Source organism: Lissotriton vulgaris, chromosome 6 (genome assembly GCF_964263255.1).
Source record: "Lissotriton vulgaris chromosome 6, aLisVul1.2, whole genome shotgun sequence".
In the NCBI taxonomy this organism is placed as follows: Eukaryota; Metazoa; Chordata; class Amphibia; order Caudata; family Salamandridae; genus Lissotriton; species Lissotriton vulgaris.
The window spans coordinates 869,652,789-869,667,342 of NC_141694.1; positions in this window are offsets into that span (position 1 = coordinate 869,652,789).

Below are 14,554 nucleotides of genomic sequence, written 5' to 3' on the forward strand. Positions count from 1 at the left end.
GAAAATACATTAGCCTGGAACATTGTTAGTGATAAACTGTAAATGCATCTGGGTCCTTTGCTTTACAAGTCAAAGTGAGAAAAAAAAGGTGGGGCTTTCATCATTTGGGAAAAAAAAATGTTCGAAACCAATGAAAAGTGTTATTTTTAGGTCATATGACCAAGCCTTCCATCATTAGAAAAACAAAAGTAAAATGAACCAATGAAAAGTTTTATTAACAAGTCACATGACCTGTTATGCTTACGTTATGCGCTGCGTGCCGCACCCTGGATGGCTTCTGGGAAGCTGAGCCTCGCGCACCGGAGCACTTCCGGGTGCGCTAACGTGGCGCGTCATATGACGCATTACGCGACAACGCAGGTCCAGAATATAGTCAAAATGTCTCCACCAACCAGCGGTCGGAACACAACCCCTTTCAGCAGTCCAAAAAGTTCTGTTAAATGACAACAGAAGGGACAGGCAACAAGAACCATCAGTCAAAGAGGGGAGGGCAAGTTCTTCTCTACCGGGTCACGTTGGGGCTCCACCGGAACTGATCGAATTGGTAGTCTATAGTGTTTCTGGATGTTTCAGACTGAAGCTGGCGTCAGCATGAGAGCACCACCATCTCGTGGCTACGTCGTAGCCATTCCGCGAGCAATCATGGCAGTCGCTCCCCACCGGAAGTCTACGATAGTCGGGGGTCCCGGTGACTGTTGTAGAATCTTCAAGGCTGAGGGGACTCTTTTGGGAATGGGGCCCATGCCCTAGCAGTCAAGCGTCCGAGTTCCACGGTTGCCCAGAGCCATCTTTGCAGGCCAGGCCCAAGTTTGTGGAGCCGACCGCCATTTCGTGAGCTCCGTAGCAGCCGCCTGTCGCTGTACCGCAAGATTGGGTGCAATTCCGTTGGATGGCGGGTGAGACGTTGTAATAGCAAGAGCAGGCGCAATTCAGCTGGCCGAGCGAGGCACTGTGTCGCAAGAGCGGGCGCAAGTCAGCTGGTCGAGTGGAGCGCTGGGGTGTAGCTGAGAAACCTCCACCTGGGGAGGTGGGGGAGGCTCGTTCGCGCCGCCTCTCCCTTCTAGTGCACCCCACGCCGTCTCCTGGAGCAGGTATATGTGATGGTCGGACCAGGGCACCGCAGGACGTGTCTTCAGGTCAAACGGATTGTGGGACAAGGTGTGGAGCAGGCGCAATTATCTCGGGGGCCTCCGTCAAGCGGTTCAGCGAGGCATCGCATCACATTGTTTTCCAATGCAGTCAGGTCCACAAACAGCCCCCACTTACTTTGAGAATAGTGAAGCTGCAGCAGGTGCAAATAAGCTTCAGACAGTGTTACAAGCGCTGCTCGGAACCCTCAACTATGGCACCCAACATCCAGGACTTATGCCATTTGTGCAAGGCAGTGACATCGAAGCATCTCAGGGACCAAGCAACATACCATATCCAGAGTCCTTCCCGCAACCTCTGCCTTCCTTCTTTCCTAGTTATTGTTCTTTCACTCCCACTCCAGGCTTTTAGTCTGTGGATGGAAAACCATGAACCTACACTCACCTATGAAAATCTTACTATTGATGGTTGATTTTGAGCCACAAACACAAAGGCTTGTTTGGATCGATGTTGCAGCAGGCTGCCATGTAAAAAGATATTTAATAAAACGTTTTACCCTGTTACTTGTTGATTTTGAGCCCCAAATACAAAGGCTTGTTTGGATCGATGTTGCAGCAGGCTGCCATGTAAATAGTTATTTAATAAAACGTTTTACCCTGTTACTTTGCTGGTGTGTTGTATATATTTATAATATTTGCATAGGGTTTGTCGTTATTTTGGGCGGGGTGGGCGGCGGAGCCGAGCTGTCTTGCAGCCATCATGGTGTCGAGCTCAGTTCCTCTCACTAGTTTCGTATTTCTCATGAGGGGTTGTTCATAATGTTTCTATTTTAGCGAGGTCAAAAAGAGATCCCATTAGTGGCCTACTGATTTTGCTTGATTCCTTTTGTTTTTTTAACGATTTTTCACTATCTGCAAAGACTAAACAGAGTATTGCGACTCTGTGCTTGTTTGTAAATAGAGAATGAACCAAAGAGAACCAATTCCAAAACAATAAATGCTAGGATAACAATCAATCAAATGGAGAGGGAAGCAGGCACGACGGATTACAACGGGGGCAAAGGCCTGCATTACCTAACCTTCACTATCTGCAAAGAGAGAATACTCCTAAAAGAAAAGAGAAGGGGGGGGGCAGCGTTCAAAGCACATCAGCGTGCATAAACACGAAAATGTTTTTACCTACCACGTACTTGACATTTTAAAGCTTTTGATATTTGCTATTAAAAAACCATTGAAATTCACTGAAAAAACCATAGGTTATAGACCATATATAGTTAGGAATTAGCATTTACAAAACCTTGAAAATTCACTGAAAAAACCATGGGTTATAGACCATATATAGTTAGGAATTAGCATTTACAAAACCTTATTTTACTCACACAAAACCATTGAAATTTCATATATAGTTAGTTGCACTAACTATATATCGCGCACCCGCAATCCACTGCTGATCATGTCACATATTACAACATTCATGACATGATCAGTGACATCACTGATGACATCACTGATGACATCACTGATGACATCTCAAATGACATCACTGATGACATCACTAATGACATCTCATTTGACATTACTGATCACATCACTGATGACATCATTCATGTGATAATACGGTGAACCTCTTCAGACTCTAATATAATCTTAGATACACTCAGAGTAAATAGACACTCACAGACTGTCACTCATCCATGGAGTTACTCACACACCTAGTCAGTCATGCAAAGAATCAATCACACTTCCATTTCCTCAACTATACAGTTATACACACCTTACTCATTCAAACATATACTAACACATATTTACTCTCTATACAATCCCTGATACAAGTTCACAATGATCCATACAGCCACTCACAAATTCACTGGCTCTTATGCACAGTTATTTATATATGTCAACTCTCACATGTACTGTGTTTTACATATGTACTTACTTTGACATGTAGCACTGAGATATCCATTCACTCACCAATACACTCATGCACACAGTCAACCGCCCATACAGCTGTTTCCACATGCACTTTTGAACCCATACATCTAGTGAATCAACTGCTCACATATCTATGCACAGAGTCATACACCTCCCAGCCACCCACACACACACTCAGTCTTTCATACAAATACTTGGGCAACCAATCAATAACCCATATACTTAATCATAAAGCTACTGATCAACACATGCAGCAGTTTACAGAACAACAGACATAATGATGCACAAATTAAGACAGTTTAGTCACTAACCCATGCACTCAGTGAGACACATTTAATCACTCACTCATACAGTCAGTCATGCACCTACTAAATCCTTCATCCAGACACTTATACATCCACTCATTCTTCAATATGTAAGACATATTTTGACTTTTCAGAAACATACAGTCACTGGATGTTGTCATCAGTGATGTCATCAGTGATGTCATTTGAGATGTCATCAGTGATGTCATCAGTGATGTCACTGATCATGTCATGAATGATGTAATATGTGACATGATCAGCAGTGGATTGCGGGTGCGCGATATATAGTTAGTGCAACTAACTATATATGAAATTTCAATGGTTTTGTGTGAGTAAAATAAGGTTTTGTAAATGCTAATTCCTAACTATATATGGTCTATAACCCATGGTTTTTTCAGTGAATTTTCAAGGTTTTGTAAATGCTAATTCCTAACTATATATAGTCTATATCCTATGGTTTTTTCAGCAGGAGGAGAAAAGACAGGAGATGGGGGACAACAAGCACAAAAGGAAGAAAAACAAAAACAAAAACAAAAATACAGACCGAACAGGCGCCGATGATGGATACAAACAAAGACAACACAGTCATAAACCTAACCAACATAGAACTATCAAAAGAAGAATTGGAAATCTTATCACTAGGTTTAACTTTCTGTAGTAACACGAACTTTGATTACATTCAAATGAGGATTGATTTGTTTTTATATGTGAGAAAATTAAAACTACAAAAATATTTCTCCAATTCGATGGTAAGCACCACTGGTCAAACAACCGACAATGATCCAACCGCAATGCTGAATGTAGAACACATGGAAGCACTACAAAATCTTATAGACCTGGAACTTGAAAATGAAAGTGTAAATGAAGAAATCACACCAAGTGGGGCAGCCCTGAGCTCAGACATAAACATTTGGCAGCCAGTTAAAACAGGTTTTAAACCTAAATCAATATTTGTGCCAACAATGCCGAAGGACGGTCTTGACCTGTTTGCAGAGTATGTGATAAAGGATTTGAAAGAACTCTCCATTTTAAGCACAAGACAATGATACAAACAAAATCAAGATCACACTAGAAGATACAATGCGCTAATGGAGAAAATAAAATCAAGGTCGGACATAGTGGTGAGATGGTCCGACAAGGGGGGAAACATCGTACTCTGGCCACTCGAAATGTATAACAATGAGGCACTCAGTCAACTACAGGACAGGGAATGTTATACGAGAATAAGTCCAACGTATCTGGTAGGCATTCAAGAAAGATACCATAATGAGCTGTACAAATGGAGAGGAAAAGGCCTACTCAGCAAAAATGAATTTGAGTTCCTAAAAACGGATTATCCTGTTACAGCGCAAATGTATCTGATCCCTAAGATACATAAAAATGACAAAGTGCCACCGGGAAGACCAATAATTTCGGCAATAGGGAGCCTATTCGAAAATACAAGTGTGTTCATTGATCACTTCCTCCAACCTGAAGTCAGAAAATTGCCAGCATATATAAAGGATACAGGAGACTTCCTGAAAAAAATCTACGATGTCAAGTGGAAAGAGAACTATGTATTCTTGACATTAGATGTCCAGGCCTTATACACCAGCATTAGACATAAAGACGGTCTGAATGCCATAAAACATTTCTTGGGAAAGAGACCTATAAATCAATATGAACATACAAAAATGCTACTAGAAATGACTGGGTGGTGCCTTACCAATAATACGTTTATGTTTTATAGACTGTTTTATAAACAAATACAAGGTTCGGCTATGGGTACTTGCTTCTCCCCCAGCTATGCAAATCTGCATATGGGCTGGTGGGAGGAACAGGTGCTTATGACACTACACTGGGAGACCATGAACCAAAATGTTGTTGTTTATAAACGTTTCATTGACAACATCTTTATTTTGTGGGAGGGAAGTGTGGAAAGTGCAACAAGTTTTACAGAACAACTAAATGAAAACTCGTTGAATCTCAAATTTACCTGTAATGCAAGCAGGGAGAGCATACAATTCTTGGATGTAGAACTATTTGTACAGAATGATACAATACAAACACGCACCTATCGCAAACCCACTGCGGGTAATGCAATCCTCCACGCAAATAGTTTCCACCTGACACCACTCAAACAGTCCATCCCCTATGCGGAATGCCTCAGGATGACACGCAACTGCAGCACCAGTGAAGGGCTATCTGAAGCAAAAAATAATCTATTCACGAGATTGAAACAGAGAGGGTACACTGACAAAACCTGCAAGACTGCTGAATTAAAATGCAGCACAAAAAACCGACATGACTTACTGTTCCCAGAGGTGACAGAGTCAGGAGCCACAGCACAAGAAAGACAACCCCCTAGGCTAATCACAGGCTTCAATCGTCACCACACCAACCTTCGAAAAATACTCAGAAGGCACTGGCCGTTGGTCCGAAATGACACAACCATAGGGAATAAAATGGGTGACAAACCATTAATGTCCTTCAGAAAAGCCAAATCCATGCGTCAACAATTGGTTCGCAATGCTCCTGCTATACCAAAACAAAAAAACTGGCTTCAATCGCAAAAAGGTTTTAAAAAATGCACAAAATGCAAGGCCTGCAGTCATGGTAGCAATACAACAAGCATCATTGTACCCTTCCGAAGACAACCCTACTCCATCAGAGAACATTACACATGTAAGACGGAATATGCCGTATATGTACTCACATGTGTCTGTGGGAAACAGTATGTAGGGTCCACAATCCACCCAGTGCATGTAAGAATCCTGCAACACCTAAGGGCAATCACGAATAAGGACCCAGCCTACCCAGTAGCAAGACATATCCATGAGGTTCATGGAGGAGACTCCAAAGGTCTGACATATTTTGTCATAGACAGTATCTCGAGAAATGTGAGGGGCGGTAACCGCAAGCTTGCGTTACGCCGCCTTGAATCCAGATATATCATTTTACTGAATTCTAAGATCCCCTCAGGGCTTAATGCTGATGAAGCCCTAAGTGTCCACATCTAATGCAGTCTTTCTCCCCCTACCCAAGTACCCTAATAACAACTACCCAGATTGCGCCATCACTGTAACTAATGTACACGCTCAGTCACATGCAATATATCACACCCATCAGCCACACCAATTACTATACCAAAATACACATACCTCTATTCTTTTGTAAGAATGATCTTTGTAAACCCGCACTGTAACGTGGACATTATTTTATACATAAATTGAGCAAATGCGCACTAGCGCGGTATTTAGGCTCTAATTACTGTATAAAAGCGGGCGAGTGCCTTAACGAGTAGAGGGGCTCACGGGATCACCACAACAAGGAAGATACATTCATTGTAGACAAACACAGTTTGTAGCTTACCGGCGTGCACGAGGAGGGACTGTGAACGCTGCAACATGTTCTGACTCTGCCACTAGGCAAGCAAACCGATTGTCGGTAAACCCGAGCCCTTTTCATCACTCGTCCTGTAAACCAATCCCAATCACGAGTGTGTCACACCCCTCTCCCAGATACGCCCAAACCTCCATGACGTAGGAGAAACACGAAGGGTGTAATCATTAGAATTTTGACAAGTGGGAAATGTAATCATTACAGTACGTGGTTCAGAAATATATGTGGTAAATTAAAAATCGAGTGTGGTAAATGCAATGTAATGATGTTTTCAAACCCAAATGATTTAAACACGATGTTAATGTTTAGATAACGTGTGAATATACGTGACATATAGCAATTAACTAACCCGCCAAAAAATGTAACAGTCATGATTTCAGTCACGTCAACACGAGGGTGTAACCTAAGTCACCATGGCAACAAGTAAAATGCCAATTAGTTATGTTAATTATAACTCATGTGACAGTGTAAAATGTATATAAAGCGCACTATTCAGGGGTCAGATGTTAGTGAGCAAGGCGGGAGTAGCCGCCGAAACGCGTCTGAGCAGAAGCTGATTTAAGAAATAAAAACCCTTGAACTGAGATACACGGAGTCAGCGCCTTCTTTGATGGTCGAGATTGGTTTGGTGATAATATATATATAGCTACACACCAAAAAAAAAAATATATATATATATATATATGCTCTTGGGTTGCAGCGGTGGGGACCCGAGGTGGCCTTTCACGTCATATATTTACGGGACTGTCTGGACTCAAATTTGTCCCCTTCCCCCCTTGGCAACAGGTACATCAAGGCGCACTGAAGCATCAGCTTCCTCCGCACTAACTGCGAACTGATGAGCGCATTCTGGGATATGGAGTCCTGGAAGTAACAACCACAGCTGCACAACATCAAGGCGGAGCCTGCTTTGACTCTAAATACTCGGAGTTACCGCGACGGCCACGAGAGGAAAAAGACAGACCTATGGCATGGTTAGGCATCTGATGAAGGCAACGAAAACGCCGAAATGCATTATGCCCTAATGCGACAAATTAAAGGTTACCTGGAATCCCCGTTGTTGTCCTCTGGTCTTTTCTTTTGAAGGGACTTTACATGGATAATTGTCACGAGCTGTGCCTTGGTGCGTGCAAACAGAGGACCCGCTGCTTAAGTGGCCCGCAAACAGTGAAGGCATCGTGGCAAAATTCACCAAGGTATTGGTAGTTTGCAAAGGTCCACCGCGTGAAACATTATGGACAGGGGGCTGCTGCTGAATGCAGTCTGACATTGCACAGAGACGCTGGATCACTGTACCACGGCGTCACGGCTCCGTCCAAAACTGCTCTTGGGTTGCAGCGGTGGGGACCCGAGGTGTCCTTTCACGTCATATATTTACGGGACTGTCTGGACTCAAATTTGTCCCCTTCCCCCCTTAGCAACAGGTACATCAAGGCACACTGAAGCATCAGCTTCCTCCGCACTAACTGTGAACTGATGAGTGCATTCTGGGATATGGAGTCCTGGAGGTAACAACCACAGCTGCACAACATCAAGGCGGAGCCTGCTTTGACTCTAAATACTCGGAGTTACCGCGACGGCCACGAGAGGAAAAAGACAGACCTATGGCATGGTTAGGCATCTGATGAAGGCAACGAAAACGCCGAAATGCATTATGCCCTAATGCGAAAAATTAAAGGTTACCTGGAATCCCCGTTGTTGTCCTCTGGTCTTTTCTTTTGAAGGGACTTTACATGGATAATTTTCACGAGCTTTGCCTTGGCGCGTGCAAACAGAGGACCCGCTGCTTAAGTGGCCCGCAAACAGTGAAGGCATCGTGGCAAAATTCACCAAGGTATTGGTAGTTTGCAAAGGTCCACCGCGAGAAACATTATGGACAGGGGGCTGCTGCTGAATGCAGTCTGACATTGCACAGAGACGCTGGATCACGGTACCACGGCGTCACGGCTCCGTCCAAAACTGCTCTTGGGTTGCAGCGGTGGGGACCTGAGTTGGCCTTTCACGTCATATATTTCCCGGACTGTCTGGACTCAAATTTGTCCCCTTCCCCCCTTGGCAACAGGTACATCAAGGCGCACTGAAGCATCAGCTTCCTCCGCACTAACTGTGAACTGATGAGTGCATTCTGGGATATGGAGTCCTGGAGGTAACAACCACAGCTGCACAACATCAAGGCGGAGCCTGCTTTGACTCTAAATACTCGGAGTTACCGCGACGGCCACGAGAGGAAAAAGACAGACCTATGGCATGGTTAGGCATCTGACGAAGGCAACGAAAACGCCGAAATGCATTATGCCCTAATGCGACAAATTAAAGGTTACCTGGAATCCCCGTTGTTGTCCTCTGGTCTTTTCTTTTGAAGGGACTTTACATGGATAATTTTCACGAGCTGTGCCTTGGCGCGTGCAAACTGAGGACCCGCTGCTTAAGTGGCCCGCAAACAGTGAAGGCATTGTGGCAAAATTCACCAAGGTATTGGTAGTTTGCAAAGGTCCACCGCGAGAAACATTATGGACAGGGGGCTGCTGCTGAATGCAGTCTGACATTGCACAGAGATGCTGGATCACTGTACCACGGCGTCACAGCTCCGTCCAAAACTGCTCTTGGGTTGCAGCGGTGGGGACCCGAGGTGGCCTTTCACATCATATATTTACGGGACTGTCTGGACTCAAATTTGTCCCCTTCCCCCCTTGGCAACAGGTACATCAAGGCGCACTGAAGCATCAGCTTCCTCCGCACTAACTGTGAACTGATGAGTGCATTCTGGGATATGGAGTCCTGGAGGTAACAACCACAGCTGCACAACATCAAGGCGGAGCCTGCTTTGACTCTAAATACTCGGAGTTACCGCGACGGCCACGAGAGGAAAAAGACAGACCTATGGCATGGTTAGGCATTTTATTTATTTATTTATTTTATTTATTTATTTATTAATCTTATAGAGCGCGACAGCTACCCATGAGGGTTTCCCGGCGCTAATTGACAATAAACAGCATAATTGATCCTGAAGAAAAAGGTTATTGGGCAAACAGCCAGGTCTTTAAGGCTTTTCGAAAACGGAGATGGCACTGCTCCATTCGTAAGTCCAAGGGAAGAGAGTTCCATAGTTTGGGTCCCAGTACAGCAAAGGAACGGCCTCCCACTCTGGAAAGCCTGAACCTAGGTACGCAGAACAGATGTTGGGAAGAAGAGCGAAGTGAGCGTGCGGGTAAGTAAGGCTTGAGGAGTGCTTGAAGATAAATGGGAGCGGCTTCAATTTTAATCTTATGCATGAAGCATAGTGCCTTAAATTTTACCCGGTTGTCAATATTAAGCCAGTGAAGTTGCTTAATGCGTTCCGTAATTGGATCATATTTCCGGCATCCACACAGGAGCCGAGCAGCAGCATTCTGAACCAATTGGAGACGACGCAGGATCGCCTTGGTAACCCCCAGATAGAGCACATTACTGTAGTCCAATCTTGAGGTCACCAGGGCCGTCACAACAGATCTTTGGGTGTCGGATGGCAGAATCCAGAAGATTTTTCTCAGCCATCTGAGAATAGTAAAGCAGGTGGCTGAAACTTTATTGACCTGGTCTTTCATCGACAGATCCCTGTCAATGAGAACCCCTAGATTTCTCGCACGTTCCGATGGAGTGGGTAGAACGCCCATGGTTGACGGCCATTGTCTCGTACTCCAAAGGTCAGGCTTGTTACCAAAGACGAGCACCTCCGTCTTGTCGCTGTTAAGCTTGAGAAAATTACGGCTCATCCAGCGAGAAATGTCACTGAGACCAGATTGCAGAGAGGAAGGTGAAGAAGGATCGGCTTGAGATAAAGAAAACACAATCTAAGAATCATCAGCATAAGTGAAGAGATTGAGACCAGAGTGATGTGCGACATGAGCTAACGGAACAACATAAAGATTGAAGAGGAGAGGGCTAAGGATGGAACCCTGGGGAACACCATGAGAGGAATGATAGATGTTAGAAGTGGAAGTATTAGAAAAGATTTGGAAGGTCCTATCAGAGAGAAAGGACGAGAACCAGAGCAAGGCTTTGTCACAAATGCCAAAGGAGGCAAGGCTACTGAGAAGGATACTGTGGGAGACAGTATCGAAGGCTGCACTGAGATCAAGCAATATCAGTGCAGCCGTTTCACCTTGATCTAGTAATTGGCGAATGTTCTCAGTTACACCTAATAGGGTGGTTTCTGTGGAGAAGCCTTGACGAAAGCCAGATTGGGATGAGTGAAGAAGATTATTAGAAGTGACAAAGCGTGAGAGATGTAGATGAATGTGTCTCTCTAAAATTTTTGAGAAGGCCGGCAACAATGAGATGGGCCGGAAATTGGCAGCAACATTAGGATCTGCAGTGGATTTCTTAAGGAGTGGGGTAACCATTGCATGCTTCCAGCAGTGGGGGACCGTGGCTGAAGCAAGAGAAGCGTTAAGTAAGGAACAGATCACTTCAAGTTGGGAAGATTCAAGCTGACGTAGAACCGAAATAGGTAAGGGATCCATGGGTGAGCCAGATTTAATATTGTTTAAGATTTCCAAAAGAGTGGCAGGTACAAGGTCAGGCCAAGTCTTCAAAGAAGCCAAGGGAGGGCAGGAGGTAATAGGGGATAACCAAGAGCAGGCATTTGATTCCTCATGAGATTTTATATCTCTATAGATTATGTCGATTTTGGATGTGAAATACTGGGCAAGTTCGTCACATTTCTTGCTCGAAAGAGGAGGGGGTATAGCAACTGTCTGTGAGCCAGCAAGGTCTTTTACCACTTTAAATAGAACATTTGATTTATTCATGGCTTCTGTAATCAAGTTAGTGACATAGGTGGCTCTGGTGTGAACACAGGCCTTGTGGTATAGTTTCAATTCAGCTTTGGCAGCTTAGGCATCTGATGAAGGCAACGAAAACGCCGAAATGCATTATGCCCTAATGCGACAAATTAAAGGTTACCTGGAATCCCCGTTGTTGTCCTCTGGTCTTTTCTTTTGAAGGGACTTTACATGTATATATATATATATATATATATATATATATATATATATATATATATATATATATATATATATATATATATATATATATATATATATATATATATATATATATATATATTCACTGAAAAAACCATAGGTTATAGACCATATATAGTTAGGAATTAGCATTTACAAAACCATATTTTACTCACACAAAACCATTGAAATTTCATATATAGTTAGTTGCCCTAACTATATATCGCGCACCCGCAATCCACTGCTGATGATGTCACATATTACATCATTCATGACATGGTCAGTGACATCACTGATGACATCACTGATGACATCATCCAGTGACTGTATGTTTCTGTAAAGTTAAAATATGTCTTACATATTGAAGAATGAGTGAATGTATAAGTGTCTGGATGAAGGATTTAGTAGGTGCATGACTGACTGTATGAGAGAGTGATTAAATGTGTCTCACTGAGTGCATGGGTTAGTGACTAAACTGTCTTAATTTGTGCATCATTATATCTGTTGTTCTGTAAACTGCTGCATGTGTTGATCAGTAGCTATATGAGTAACTATATGGGTTATTGATCGGTTGCCCAAGTATTTGTATGGGAGAGTGAGTGTGTGTGTGTGGGTGTCTGGGAGGTGTGTGACTCTGTGCATAGATGTGTGAGCAGTTGATTCACTAGATGTATGGGTTCAAAAGTGCATGTGGAAACAGCTGTATGGGCGGTTGACTGTGTGCATGAGTGTATTGGTGAGTGAATGGATATCTCAGTGTTACATGTCAAAGTAAGTACATATGTAAAACACAGTACATGTGAGAGTAGACATATATAAATAACTGTGCAGAAGAGCCAGTGAATGTGTGAGTGGCTGCATGGATCATTGAAAACTTGTATCAGTGATTGTATAAGAGAGTAAATATGTGTTAGAATATGTTTGAATTAGTAAGGTGTGTATAACTGTATAGTTGAGTAAATGGAGGTGTGATTGATTCTTTGCATGACTGACTATGTGTGTGAGTAACTCCATGGATGAGTGACAGTCTGTGAGTGTCTGTTTACACTGATTGTATCTAAGGTTATATTAGAGTCTGAAGAGGTTCATCGTATTATCACATGAATGATTTCATCAGTGATGTGATCAGTAATGTCAAATGAGATGTCATCAGTGATGTCATCAGTGATGTCATTTGAGATGTCATCAGTGATGTCATTTGAGATGTCATTAGTGATGTCATCAATGATGTCACTGACCATGTCATGAATGATGTAATATGTGACATCATCAGCAGTGGATTGCGGGTGCGCGATATATAGTTAGGGCAACTAACTATATATGAAATTTCAATGGTTTTGTGTGAGTAAAATATGGTTTTGTAAATGCTAATTCCTAACTATATATGGTCTATAACCTATGGTTTTTTCAGTGAATTTTCAAGGTTTTGTAAATGCTAATTCCTAACTATATATGGTCTATAACCTATGTTTTTTTCAGTGAATTTCATTGGTTTTTTAAAAGCTAACATCTGTAGCTGTAAAATGTATTCTTCTTTAAATCCAAAAATATATTTTAGATGTTTATTAATAATTTTTTTTTAAATATTTTTTTTCTTCGCATCCGGTTCGCGAACCGGGAAGCTTCCCGTTAGCTCATCTTGATGCCGCGACCTAGTCCGCTAACCGGTAAACGTTCAAATTGTCTTCAGCAGAACAAAGAGTATGCACTCCAGAGGCTGCAGCTATAGAAAGCACAGAAATGCAGATATTCATTACACATATCTCTCATGTTAGCCAATCAAAACTCTTCCCTCACTTTTTTCAAATCAAAACCCTTCCCCCCTCTGCCTTTTTTGCTTAGCAACCACCTCCTGAAAGACCTCTCATGTTTGCAAATTCACACAACAATGTTTCAATTGAACTCTGAACTCTCAGTGCACCTGCGTATCCAGTGCAATCTTTCATTAAATGTTTTTTCCTTGACCTTTCAAATTACATCTTTCAAAGAACACATCCATGCACCCTAACTTTCTGTTTTCAGAAACGAATTCCACCAATCACTGCTAATGAATCATTAGCACTGAAACTCCACAGTTTTGTTTCCTTACAAACTCCTACTGTTTCAACTGCCCTTTCATTACCACACTTCATCTGACTGCAGCACAACCTTCTCTCACCATGTTTAAAGTCTGGATTGTTGGACATAGTTACATCCACTGGGCTCAAAGGTATGCTGAGAACAGACATTTACCTAACCTCAATTTACAAGATGTGGAAATTAAGTGGTTGGGCCAAAGAGGATTAAAATGTCACCAATTGATACCATTGGTGAAAACCTTTATGCATTTGCCAAAACCTGACCTGTTAATTGTGCACTGTGGAGGTAATGATTTGGGCACTTTGACTGGGGTAGGTCTGGAAATGCTTTTAAAGGACACCTTTGAGCAATTAATGGCACTTTTTCCTCAAACTGCTTTGGTATATTCCAATATATGCCAAAGACAGAAATGGAGGTGGTCCAACCAATTTTGTCCACAAATTGAGAAAGCGAGGAAGCATGTAAACAAATCTGTTTCAGCTTACATGAGAGACCATGGAATGGGCTCCTTGTACATCAATAACTTGCGTTACTACATGCAAGATATCTACAGAAGAGATGGAGTTCACTTCTCAGATGAGGGCAACAGAATTTTCATTCTGAATTTAAGACTGTGCATTGGTACCTACTTATAAGTACCTAAATGTACCATAAACCCAAAAGCTCTTCTCAGAGCTACCCTTCATCTGATCACTCACAATTATTATTTTTTTCTAACTTTTTTCACTAATTTTCCACAAAATACGCTCCTCGGGGCGCTACCCGG